Raw genomic sequence first — 12,683 nt, forward strand, 5'->3', positions numbered from 1 at the left:
CCAGCGGTAGCTTTTCAGTCTGTCTTCATATCATTAATATTCTTTATTAAAGGAATTCAAGGGGTTTCAGAAAAATTGTGTACACCAAACAAATAGATATTTACCAAAAAGTTGTCCATGTAAACTTTCGCTTATTGTTCTGAGAGCAGTTTTCTCTATCGCATTCTTGTATGACTAATAACTGATTGAAATGACAAAAAATAGCTATTCTATTGATATATATAAAAACTATATAAAATATTCATAAAAAACAACACATCTATGCAACTTTCATTACAATGTACTGTATATTATCATTCATTCACATATTTAGTACGTCCCATCTTTCCTTTAATGACACCAGAAGTAAACATGTATGAATTTCTTATTCATTTTATGCCTGAAAATTTTGTTTTAAACATTTATAACGTTATTCTTCTGAGACTTACATTCAAGATTTAAATGTGACATTTGCAATATAAAGTGAATAAGACAAATCACCATGTACACTCTGCTGCCATCCTGACATTTTCCCTTTTAAGACTTTATGTGCAAATACTTACAAAATGGAGAGGCAGCAATAAAAAGTAGATGCTTTTGTGCTTACATCACAGGCCCTCTTGTGACTACACACCATGTGCCATTGCCTCAAATTATATATCTGGTGACCCGCTGGCCCCTGTTCAGATAGCTTTTGACTGTAATAAATTGCCTTGAGTTTTTGCCTCATAAATGGCTCTTAAATGGGGATGCGGAGAGGTCTGATGATGTTTTAATTGTAACTGGTGAAATGCATTTGCCGTGACCCTGAGACTTTTCGTGGCACCTTCTATTCAATATGTATGTGTGTTCCGATACCTTGGGGTTTAAAAAGGTTAATTAACCTCTGGTGATAGACCTTTCCTTTGCACTTAACTTGGTCTATGTCCTGATAGTACCATTAACCCGTGGCCTAGCCTCTTAACCTTCTCTATCATTACCCACGTAAAATCCATTAAAACTTCCTATTGATCTTTCATGTCGAAACAAGACTTTTTCCACAGCTTCTCTGCGATTTTTTTATTCCTACCTCATACTCACATAATGGCCATGCAAACAAAGCTTTCATGCTTTTAACTTCTATGCACTTAATTTTAAAATGTAATTGGGCATGATTAACCCGATTATGCACGTGGTGTTGTACGCACGCACGCACTTTAAATCTCAAATTCTAGGATGCACACTTTTGGGTGGCCATGTCAACGCATGTGATGACTTGCGGTAAGACCTCAAACGGGAAGGCGTAAATTCGTCTCTTTGAGACATTCTCCACGGAAAGGTGTTACTGGCGGCTAATGGAAACAACGCCGTAAAACAGCCAAGTTTGATGGAGAGACGTGGCACTAAAATGAGAATATTGTCTTTATGAGCCGACGTCAAAACGAAGCCCCTTTTGCTCTGCCCGCTCTGTCTGAAACAATAAAGCACAATTAGCGGGGGATTCAGGGCTCGCTGTTTGTTCTGTTACTATGGCAGCAGCATTGATTAACACTTCAGCGGTCTCCAAATTAATGATGTAAAAGCTCCTATAAACAGCTACTCAGTGCATCAATGCTGTTGTGCAGGTGTTATAGAGTGAGTGGTTGGGCTGGGGAAAAAGGCATTGTGGGATGGAGTGTTGCAGGTGGAGGGTGACGTCTAACGTGCCGCGAGTCGCTAATATCCCGAAATGTAGACTTTAATTTGAAAGCCTCTTACAGCCACTTATCTTAAATCCTCTGGACTGGAAATTGTGATGCAGTATCATTTTGAATCTCTTCAATGGCTTTCTGAATGGGCCCTGTTGTCTGTATTGTTTGTGGGGTTTTTAGCCCAAAAACCTTTTTTTTCACAATTACTCATCTTCAGGTCATTCCAAAGCTGTATGACTTTCTATCTTGTGTGGAACACAAATGTAGGTGTCTACAAGAATGTCCTGCATTTTTACTACGGCTGTCCCCAGTCCCCATCCAATATGGAGATAAAAACAGCACTATGTTATATATCTATTACATATCGTTTGCGCTCTGTGCAAAAAACACAAGTTTGAAATGACGTGAATTTGGTTGAAGTTGCAAAAATGCAAATGCTATCATCATATACTCACTCTCAAGTCATTACAAATGTGTATGACCTTCTTGTGTAGAACAGATACTTTCCAGTATGTTATTAACCAAACAGCATTGGCCCTCATTGATTTTGATGAGACACTTCTCAAAATACACAAGATTTGAACAAATATAAATGCAGTATATTTACAAATAAACATAAATAAATGATGATTTTTGTTTTATTTTTGGGTGAACTATCCCTTTAAACATTTAGTTCCTCACCAGACCTATTATTTTCCCAATGCCAAACAAGTTACCTGGCTCAATCTGAGGCATTCTGTGCATTTCAAGGCAGTTAATAATCTAAGAAACCAGGTATAAAACACAGCGCCATACTATAGTCATCTCAATGCAAAGACCTCTATTCTAAAGCACACCTCCATAAACACACTTGTATAATCACCATTGATGTGGGCTTAACGCAGCACTCTGTGGGCAGCACGGCCGAGAGAAACATTCCATTAACTACAGCCTCTCACCAGGAGCAAGGCAGCTGATCAAAGGTGAATCGCTGGGGAATCAAAAAATGTGGGCTTTGTTCAGATATCTTTAAAGCAACGGGGATTTAATTATGGCAAGGATTAGCAACAGCACAGTAAAGAATATCACTCAAAGCCGTCAGGACTGAGATGAGGCTGAAGACAGAGCTCTCATAGACGTCTCATGAAGCCGTGAGATCAGAGCTAAGGATTCACACACATCACATACTTGCCCATTTTGATGTAGTTAGAGAAGAGTTTACTTGTCACTGCATGGGTAATTGGCCAAAAATGTCAAGACGAAAATTTGGACCAATCTTTTTGGTGGCCCCTTCTTTTGTCTGGTCCCATCTGTAGACCATATGACGGAGGTTCTTAGTGAACCCCCGGGTTTGAGACGGCACACGGCTAATGGCACCGTGGAATCTGCATTGTCTAAATGTCAGATTCACTTAGGGATTCATACAAAACAGGTTTCGGATTCTAATCAGGTTGAAATACTCGCAGCTCAGCTCTATTTTGATGCATTCAGCGCCTGCTGGCTCAAGAACAACATGCAGATTTTGGCTTTAAAATACCATGCCAATGTTAAGCAAATTCCCCCCATGCTTTTAAACAGAGACTGTATTGTTCATAGCGTCCTTTTCAGTCTCAACGCTGAGCACCCCACCTACAGATTTAAGTCTCAGCATGAAGCAGCCTCCCTTCCACGCTCATTTAGCCCGCTAAATTCAAGGCACACACCGACTGTAACAAAGTGACAGGTGGGACGCACGGCAAGACAGCAAGTTCGCAAAGGTTGACTCTCATTAGGTTTCCAAAGCTCCACCGACAGGCCCTCGCAGCTGCCTCCTGTTGCACCTGCATCTGTTAACCTGCAACGAGATGGCGAGCCAGAGCGGTTGAGGAGGATTTGGGTGGGGGGTGAGGGGTCGGTTACGGAAGAGGGGGTTTAAAGCACCGTTCTTGAATCCTGTAGTTCACGACGGGTGAACTTCCTGCCCTCAGCCATTTTGCAGGCCTAACTTCTGTCAGCCAGTCCCTGACACGCTGCGTACATCGACGTATACGTTTTACAATCCTTAATCCCAATTAATGTCCAGTTGAGGTAACGGAGAGAGAGAACTAGAAAGGAAGCTGTCCCAGAAGTGCGGCATGATGGGAAGGGGGGAGTGCGGTGGGGGTTGGCTGAACCAATTATTTTGAAGGGTATTAAGTCATCAGATTTACTTTTATCTTGATTGCATTGTGGAAGTCGTGCATAATTAATGGAGGGAGCTTATTAGGAAAAGATGATTAGGCAAATTACACAGGTGTCGGATGCATTTTTCATGACGAATTTTGCTGGGACAATCCCGTATTTCCATCTGTTCTGCTCCTATCAGAACGTCAATGCGGGGGAAATTAATGCGACGGCATCAATACCAAACAAATGAGGTTTAGACGGAACACAAAGGATAAGTAAATAAGAGGTTGATGCTGTCATATGCACAAACTTCTGGGTCTTTTTACACATAGTTACTGCAGCCGAAGAAAGACTTCATCGGTAATATGGCTATTTTTAATGGCCATTTAAAGCTTCTGTTTTATGACTACTTGGTGCATGACCTAACTTGTAATACAAATCCTTTTATCGATAGCTGAGGTCATTTACACCTTTAGGGTTAACACCTTTTTGACAGTTATACTTATAACTTTTGTGCACTTAGTTCATTGTAAGAAGAGAACATGGAGGAAGAGCTCAATATTGTGACCCTTTTGCTCCCCTTTGGACATTAATTTGAGTTTATGGATCATTTGGCAATCCTTCCTTCGTAACAGTATAAGCTTTATTCAACACAGAACATGAAATGAAATGTCTTTTGGAACCCATTGCACTTTTATAATCTGATGTATTTTCAAATGAAATATGATACAAAAAATTAGGCGGAGTAAGACCAAGGAAGACCAAGACCAAGGAACTTCGATATTTCGATTTCATGTTGATTTTCCTCTCATATATTTAGCAACCTCCGACTCATTTTACCCTTATATAATTTCCACCACATTGCTCCCTTTTTAAAAAGGAAACTACAATAAAATATATTTGCATCTCAACTAAAGCAGCACTTATGAGCTTCAAAACATTGCCTTTCCGAACAACCCTCTCAAAGATCTAACCATCCCATCATTATAGTCACTGTATCTCCCCCTCTATCTCACCACGGCTCTCTTTCATTATATGAATCTACTTCCATGTGTACTGGGGTTCCCCAAGGACCACTTCAAGGATCCCTCCTGATCATTAGACGCAGTATGGTTCTCATTCTCACCTCGTGCACCTGGGCCACAAGTGACTCCTTATCAGGAATTCGATCTCCTTGTGTTCTCTATCTTCTTCTGCAGGCCAGTCATTAAAAGCTTGTGTTCTTTCTCTCTCCATGCTCCTCTGCGAGTCTGCCATTCCTTTGTTTTGTCTAGGAGTCGCGTGTTTCCTGTAAGACAGCCAAAATGGAGACGTTTTTGTTTGGTCTGCTTAAGCGTTCGTTTGTTTCCCAGACAAACATTCTCACCCGATGTGACTAATGTGTAGGTGTGAGCCTTCAACCATCTGCCATGTGTTTTTAAAACAAGACTGAGTTTTCTTTACTGTGTGGAGCAGCAGGTGCATATTTATTATAAAGTCTTAAAGGGACAGTTCACCCAATAATGCAAATTCTGTCATCATTGACTCACCCTCACGTTGTTCCACACCTTTTCCATTTAGGGCTAGAAATCCTGCAGGGCTGCCGTTCTGATCTTTGATAGATAAATGGACAGACATGGAACGGGAGAGGAGAAATTGGAACTGGCTCTTGTCTCTTGGCGGCGCAGAACTGTGTAAACACCCGGGTGCCACTTCCAATCCAATTTTTTTTTGCAAAGCATGAAATTAAAGCTATTTATAACCTGAGTGATAATTACATTATACTTATTCCATCATGATTAGATTCCTGCTTTTTATGATACAATGTCACATTTTTAATTAAAATGTCTCTCAGGCAGCTCGGCCGGCCAACTGGGCTGTTTGTTCATTTGCTTTAGTTTTTCAGGGGGGGGTTCTTTCTCGATTTTGCATGCTGTCAGTGGCACGACACGCTTAAAGCAACAGATTGATTTAACCGAGATCACACAAATTTAAATTATAATATTCATTTGTGTAATTTGTGCTCAATGTGTACATAACTTGTTTGATATTTATGGCATGTAGCTGTATTCAGGAGACCTTAACCATCTGTCAACCTTTCATTTGCCAATTTAAAGCTAATTGCGCTGTAAATGACATTTCATTTTCAGAGAAACACTTCTTTTTTTAGTCTTGAATGACTTATGTTAGAATTATGAAAAATAGCGACACAGGGTGTTTTTCAACAATGGTGCTGAGAACGTTGCTCTATTCTCTTTCTTTTTTCTGCACAACACAAAAGAAGGCATTTTGAAAAATGTTGGCAACCAAACAACATTGGCGCACATTGACTTCCATTGTAAGGACACAAAACACTAAGACATTTCTCAAAATGGTTTCCCAACACATGAGGGAGAATAAATGAAATGATGACAGAATTTTTATTTGTCAGTGAACTATCACTTTAAATCATAGCATTAACATGAATAATGCTATGGTTTGAATTTTATGTGGTGATATGTGTCACTTTATTTGATATTAATGCCAATTCGCTGTATTGACCAGACTGTCTCTTGCAAACTTTCATTAAGCTTTCAAGAGCTAATTGTGATCATTTAATCACATTTATCATTAGTAATCACATCTCATTTGAAAGAACACAACTTTTCTTTGTTCTTTATCCTTCAAAGACTTATGCGAGAATTACGAAACATAAACTCCTGAGGTAGTTTAGAAAAGTTTCGAGTTAATGTTAGCAGTGATATGCGAAAGGAAAAAAGAAAGAATTTCGGAATACCCCGTAGATATTGTGCACTGAGACCTAACTTAAGGCGAAGAAAGAAGTAGGCAATACTGTGTAAATTTTTAATGGGTGATATATACTCAATAATAAATAGGTGATAAATAAAATATGGTTACTTGTCTTGATTAAGGTGAGTGTATTCTTTTCCCCTGTTGCCAACATGCCTTGATTCACATATCTGTGGTTGTGGAGTTCTCCTTCCTTTCTGTATTCAACATTTCCACTTTGTGTTGCACACATGAAAAGAAAACGGCTCTTGGCTGGAGGGTTGTTGTACAGAAATGAACCGTGGAAACGTTTCGCCGAAGGCACTGGCTCGGGGTATTGTTCGAAGTTGAGGCCACCCCGGATATTCATTCATGTTTTATGGTGGAGAGGCTATCGCTTTAACCATGACAAAATTCACTTGAGTGGGTTTTGGTGATGTGGTACCAGGTGACGGAGTGAAGCGATAATTAATACCTTGTGGATGTTAGGCAAACCTGAAGATCGATTAACTCATGCAAAACGGTAACGCTGTTAATTATAAAGACCCCGTTAGATGTTTCTTCTGCTTCTGCAAAGTGCTAATATCATTTTATCATGGTGTTGAAAACTTGTATATGAATCTTTCTTCTAGAACATAAAAGAAGATATTTTGAGAAATGTCATACAATGAAAGACAATGGGGTCCGATGTTGTTTAGTTATCAACATTCTTCAAAATATCTTTTTTTTGTGTTCTGTAGAAGACAGGAAGTCACACAAGTTTGTAATGATAAAATAATTTTCTTTTTTTGGGTGAACTATCCCTTATCTGTCTGATATTCTTTGATAATTCATTAATACTGAGGTTAATGTCCTCTCTCACTCTCCTCTGGTTTCCAGCTTTGTGGCCCGCCACAGTTCACACTTCAATGAGGTGATAGATATTCAAGTCAGAGAACTGCTCTTTAAACCCTCAGAGACAAAACCAAAGAATACAACAAAACATATGGCCTTTAAGGTGATGTTTGGGTGCGGTGGGCCAAACTCCTCGCGCAGGGACACTAAAGGTTGCACACCTTTCTCTCTGCAAAGACCTGAGCGCTTTTGACAGTCCCTCACTAAATGCCCTTCCTGGTGGCAAAGCAAAAAGTCCTCCAAAGGTTTTGGCAAATAGTAAACTTGACCTTTTCTCAGCATTGAACGCATGTGTAAGGAGAGGTTTGTTGGACGTGTGGAGGAATCACAGCTGGCTTCGTCCACCTCAGCTGGACTGAATGTAAAGCCCAGATGACAGCATCTGGTGAATGGCCATTAGATGGTTAATTAACCAAAACAACAGCCTGACCTTCTCAGTAGTTCCTGCACAGACCGTTTACAAAACATCGGCCGCCATTTATTGATTTAAACCTGTGAAAGATGCAAAACAGAGTTTGGCAAAATTGTCAAAATATCTGGATTGATGTATTCAGTTTTTCACCAAATAAGCCAGAGTAGGAATTATTTTAAATCTGAATAAATAGATCAATAATGAAATGAAAGTTTGCATCATAAAACACTGGAAAGATACAATAAGCTTTGGTATTCATTCTTAAAGTGATTTATACTATAGCTTTAAATACATTTTTAATATTCTTACTTTAAAGGTCTTCTGCTCATAAGCTCGCTTTCATTATGATGTTGAAAATAACACATCATCAATAAACAAAGACCTTTTCACCACAACATGGACCTTCTCCCTTATTAACCAGCGACTGAATTTAAAACACTTCTGGTAATGAAGTCTTCTCTGACGTTGTATGTCGGTATGTCTCATTATGCTGCTTTTAAACGGAGTGACCTTTCAGGTTTTGTGGACACGATCCTTCTTGAGCCAGTCCCGAAGGATTCACTAAAGCAAAGTGATCCGATCCCATATGAATATGTTTTTATTCATGAGTTTGGTTTAACCAAGACAGACATATACGGTAAAACACAGTCTTGTTTGTGGTAACTTCCGTTTCTTCTACATCAATTTAAATGCAATCTTCTATTTTTTATGGTGTACAAGGTTGAAAGTTTTAAATATTGGAACTTAAAAACCAAAAACAAATAAAAAGTGTGTCATTGTTTACTCGCACCATGTTGCTCCAAACCCATTTTCCGTTTTTATTTTATTTATATATTTTTCATTGAACGATTTAAAGCGCAACCTTTTTGACTTCAAGGCCTCCCCTTTCATTGTCCACAAAAATATTTTACCTCACACACAATTTCTACCCAATAAAATATTCCAGAGCTTGACATAAATGTTGATTTAGTTGTTTTAAATTATTTAAAACATGCTTTTGCATTAAGAAATATCTTTTTGAGTAATCTTGAGCCCCCCTGGTTGAGAAACATTTATTGCATTATTACTAGCAATATTTATTGTATTTATTACAGTAAATTTAATAGAGACCATGGGCCCTAAAACCAAATGATGTTTTTAAACAATCATTGTATGGTATAGACGGTTTCATCGGACGCACACTCTGACCTGAAAACTTCCGGTCTGTGTTCTGTTATTTATTTTATATTTAATATCATTTATATTCATATTTTATTGTATGTTGTATTAAATTATAACTGGGCAGGTCTACCTGAAGTTAAGTTTGGGACACATAACGTTTATGTTGTTGCCGCTGAAACCTATGCAGTTACACAAATATTCTTGAAAATTCTAATTTTGTTTACCACTGAAAAACAGTTGGTACAGCATTCGGGTGTAAATAATTTATTTCTATTTGTGGATAAACTAAGTTGAAAATTACCTACAGTAACAATAACACACACCACTAATCCAACATTTTATATCGCTCACTCTGTTACTCTGTAGCAGTAACTGTGTGACTCATTTATATTAAACTATTCTAATTTAACAGTGTATAACAGAAGCCATTAGCTACTCGTCTGCTCTAGAACAGACACGGATGAAAAACGTCTCTTCATTGTTACCTCGCAGGCCTGCTGCAGTATTCTCAGTTTCCCGCTGGCAAGTGTTCGAGGATCCGTTTAAGGATGGGGGGGCAATACATACAATCACAAGTTCCTAATAGCTCAATCAGAGGCCAACCGGCATTTCTATTTTTAAAGATATTCGTCGCACTCCCATTAATGAGTGAGCGGCCACCTCTCGCCACGGCAACCGTCTCCATTGTGAAGTCTGCCACTCCGCTTTCATTAAGCTCCTTCGCTCAGATGGAGACAATAGAGCAATTCGGCACTGCGCTCAAGGTAATCTTTATGGAAGGGCGGAAAACAATGGGGTGCCAAGGGGGGAGTTCACATGGTAATAAGTGGACAAACCCAAAAGCAATTAACTCCGTTGTAATCCCATTGAGTTCAATCAAAGGCAGCGAGTGGGGACTTTTCAGAAATCAAGCGACCGGTTAAGATGCGAAGGAAATGACTGACTTTGAGTACACCTGTAGAAATCTTGGAAATGGTGGAGCTTTACAGCGAAATCAAGACACTTCTGTTTCTTAGTTGGATGGAAGTTTGTAATGGGGACGTATTATTTTCCAACTTTCAGATTACTTATGAAAGTCGTTGACCAGGGGTCTTCAAGGGGGGCCAGTGAGGAGGCCAAAGAGTAAAGGGTTTGATAAACCTAAGTTTGCAAAAGAAAACAAATATACAATATTAAGTGAACAACTAAAGCTAAACAAATGCTTTATTGTGCTAAAATATATTGCTCCTTAATGTAAGCATTATAAAGTAAATAAATAAATGAAAATGAACTATGCCGGGCATGCTAGGCCAAAAACTCAACACCATCGTTTCACCCATGCTTAAAAAGTTTGAAGACCTCTTGAAATTGCAATGAAATATCAAGCCATCTTCTTTGCAATGAGTTTCAATTGCTTTGGAAACACTAGTGGACCTATTTAGTTAACCGATACACTTATGCAAGGCTATACAATTTCTTTGAAACCGTAGGGTATGGGAAATTTAAATCCAGCAATAGATTTAGTGTTTACTGAAATCATATGCTGCAGTGATATCTGAATATGTGACTAGTCTCTCTGTCATACAAAACATTCCCATAAGAGGAAAGATCAATTCCTCATCATCACAATAGCAATTCATAGAGACCCCGAGCTATTGATTTGTGGGCGTGTCTGCGGACCATTGGAGACCATCGGAGACCATTGGAGACATGGACTTAATGAGAAATCATAGAGCCCTGCAACATTTGTTTTGTTTTTGACACAAGAGAAAGAATGACCCTCGGATCGATGAGGGACAAAAAAAGATTGATTGAAGAATCCAATTTTTGTCATAACTTACGAAGCACTTTTCCAGTTTACTGTAAAGGATACAAGCTGAATATCGTAATCTTTATGTACTTAATATCCTAAGGTTAAGACCACCCGAAGTTGTCTTTTGCCATTTATTTTCCCACATGAGATGAATTTTAGAAAAGAAATGACCTCCTCTGCTTCAATAATTTTAACTTTAATATGTTGCCTGACACTTGCCTAAGGTGGTAAACGCTACTGACAACAAATCTGTCACATCTTTGGAAGAGAGTCAGAGCGGTCCTTGGCGTTCAACTCTTGTGCTAAACTAATATCAGAGTAATTTTTAGCTGCCAAACTTTTCAAGACAAAAATGCTTTGTACAAAAACCATGGATAAAGTTTAGACATTTAAAAACATTTTATTGACTATATTTCTATTTGCAGGCGAATTACCAAGATTAGAGAGCTTTTGATTGGAAGTCATCAAAATTTTTAGTCTGGAATAGATAGACTATAGACTTTAAGCATGTTAATGTACAAAAAGCTAGGCCTACACTAAATCGTATATTAAATAGTATAATACCATATTAATATTAGAAAGTATTTTGTTAACTTTTACACATACATTAACATAACAATGACTGTAAATTGCATTATCATGGACCACCAAAGTGGCTCACTGAAATACGTTGTTGCTGTATTTTAATAATAATTATGTACAATTAGAGTGTAATTAAATCAATGACATTAAATAAAAATAGTTACTTTCTTCAGGCAGAGAAAGAGACACTGGTTTCCAAAGTAGATGGGTCTTACAGGGATAGATCACACACAAATGATCACCCTCATGTCATTCCAAACCTGTATGACTTTCTTCCTTCTGTAAAACACAAAAGAAGATATTTTGAACAATGCTGGTAACCAGACAAGCCCCCATTGACTTTCATTGTATGGACACAAAACCACTTCTCAAAATATCTCCTTTTCTGTTTCAGGGAATAAAGAGAAATATATAGATTTTGAATGACATGACGCTGAATAAGTGATGATAAAATATTAATTTTTGGTTGAACTGTGCCTTCAATTAAGGAGACATAATGTACCGCAAGGTTATGAAACCAATGGCGACTGGAAGCGGCAGGGGCCGAGATAGAGAGTATTGATAAGATAGGAAATACGATCACCCACCAGTCTGTCCCCGTGTTTAGCAGAGAGAGAGAGAGAGAGAGAGAGAGAGAGAGAGAGAGAGAGAGAGAGAGAGAGAGAGAGAGAGAGAGAGAGAGAGAGAGAGAGAGAGAGAGAGAAGAGAGAAGTAGAGAGAGAGAGAGAGAGAGAGAGAGAGAGAGAGAGAGAGAGAGAGAGAGAGAGAGAGAGAAATAGAGGCAGAGAGGTCCCATTCCAGTCTCTATGTTGCTGTCTATCCCTTTCCTCTGTTCTAATCAGCATACAAGCGACAGGCGCCCTGCCCTGCGTTACAGCGGCTTGGCTGCCATTCCATTGGCTATTGATGAGACTTTGGGGCAGGGGGGCTGCCCAACCCAACACTTTCTCATCCAGCGCTGGAGTCAGGACGTCTGTCCGCCTCCCATCCAAAATGAGACACCCTGAATTTAATCTGAAATGGAGAGGGGGTGGCAGGCAGGACTTGGTGTATCATATCAACTCCTGTGATAGTGCCTCCCCTGCTTTCCGTGAGGGATTGGAAAGTGGCACCACTTTTTAAGCCAGACTGATCAATGGCGCTTATGTATTGGGTCGAGCAGCATAGAGCAGATGTATGGTTCCACTTGTCTGCTTGCAATTAAAGGGGGAAATAGATTGCCAAAGCATCGCACGGTAAGACGAACCCGTACGGGCGCTGGGTCCCCGCGGAGCCATTTGTTTTCCAAGTTCGAGTGTGAAAACGCAGTCGTTGCCTCTAA

The 12,683-nt window shown here is 39.2% G+C and overlaps 1 protein-coding gene across 1 annotated transcript in view; it reads right to left on the reverse strand.

Moving 5' to 3' along the window:
• The window catches only part of arhgef39 (Rho guanine nucleotide exchange factor (GEF) 39), a 48,490-nt gene extending 43,516 nt beyond the window's left edge, over positions 1-4,974 (reverse strand). The window contains exon 1 of the mRNA XM_057324485.1: positions 4,900-4,974. The gene's annotated coding sequence lies outside the window, so the exon portion shown is untranslated. The remainder of the gene's footprint in view (positions 1-4,899) is intronic.
• Between the last annotated feature and the right edge of the window lie 7,709 nt (positions 4,975-12,683).

The sequence above is a fragment of the Triplophysa rosa genome, linkage group LG24, assembly GCF_024868665.1.
Source record: "Triplophysa rosa linkage group LG24, Trosa_1v2, whole genome shotgun sequence".
Lineage (NCBI taxonomy): Eukaryota > Metazoa > Chordata > Actinopteri > Cypriniformes > Nemacheilidae > Triplophysa > Triplophysa rosa.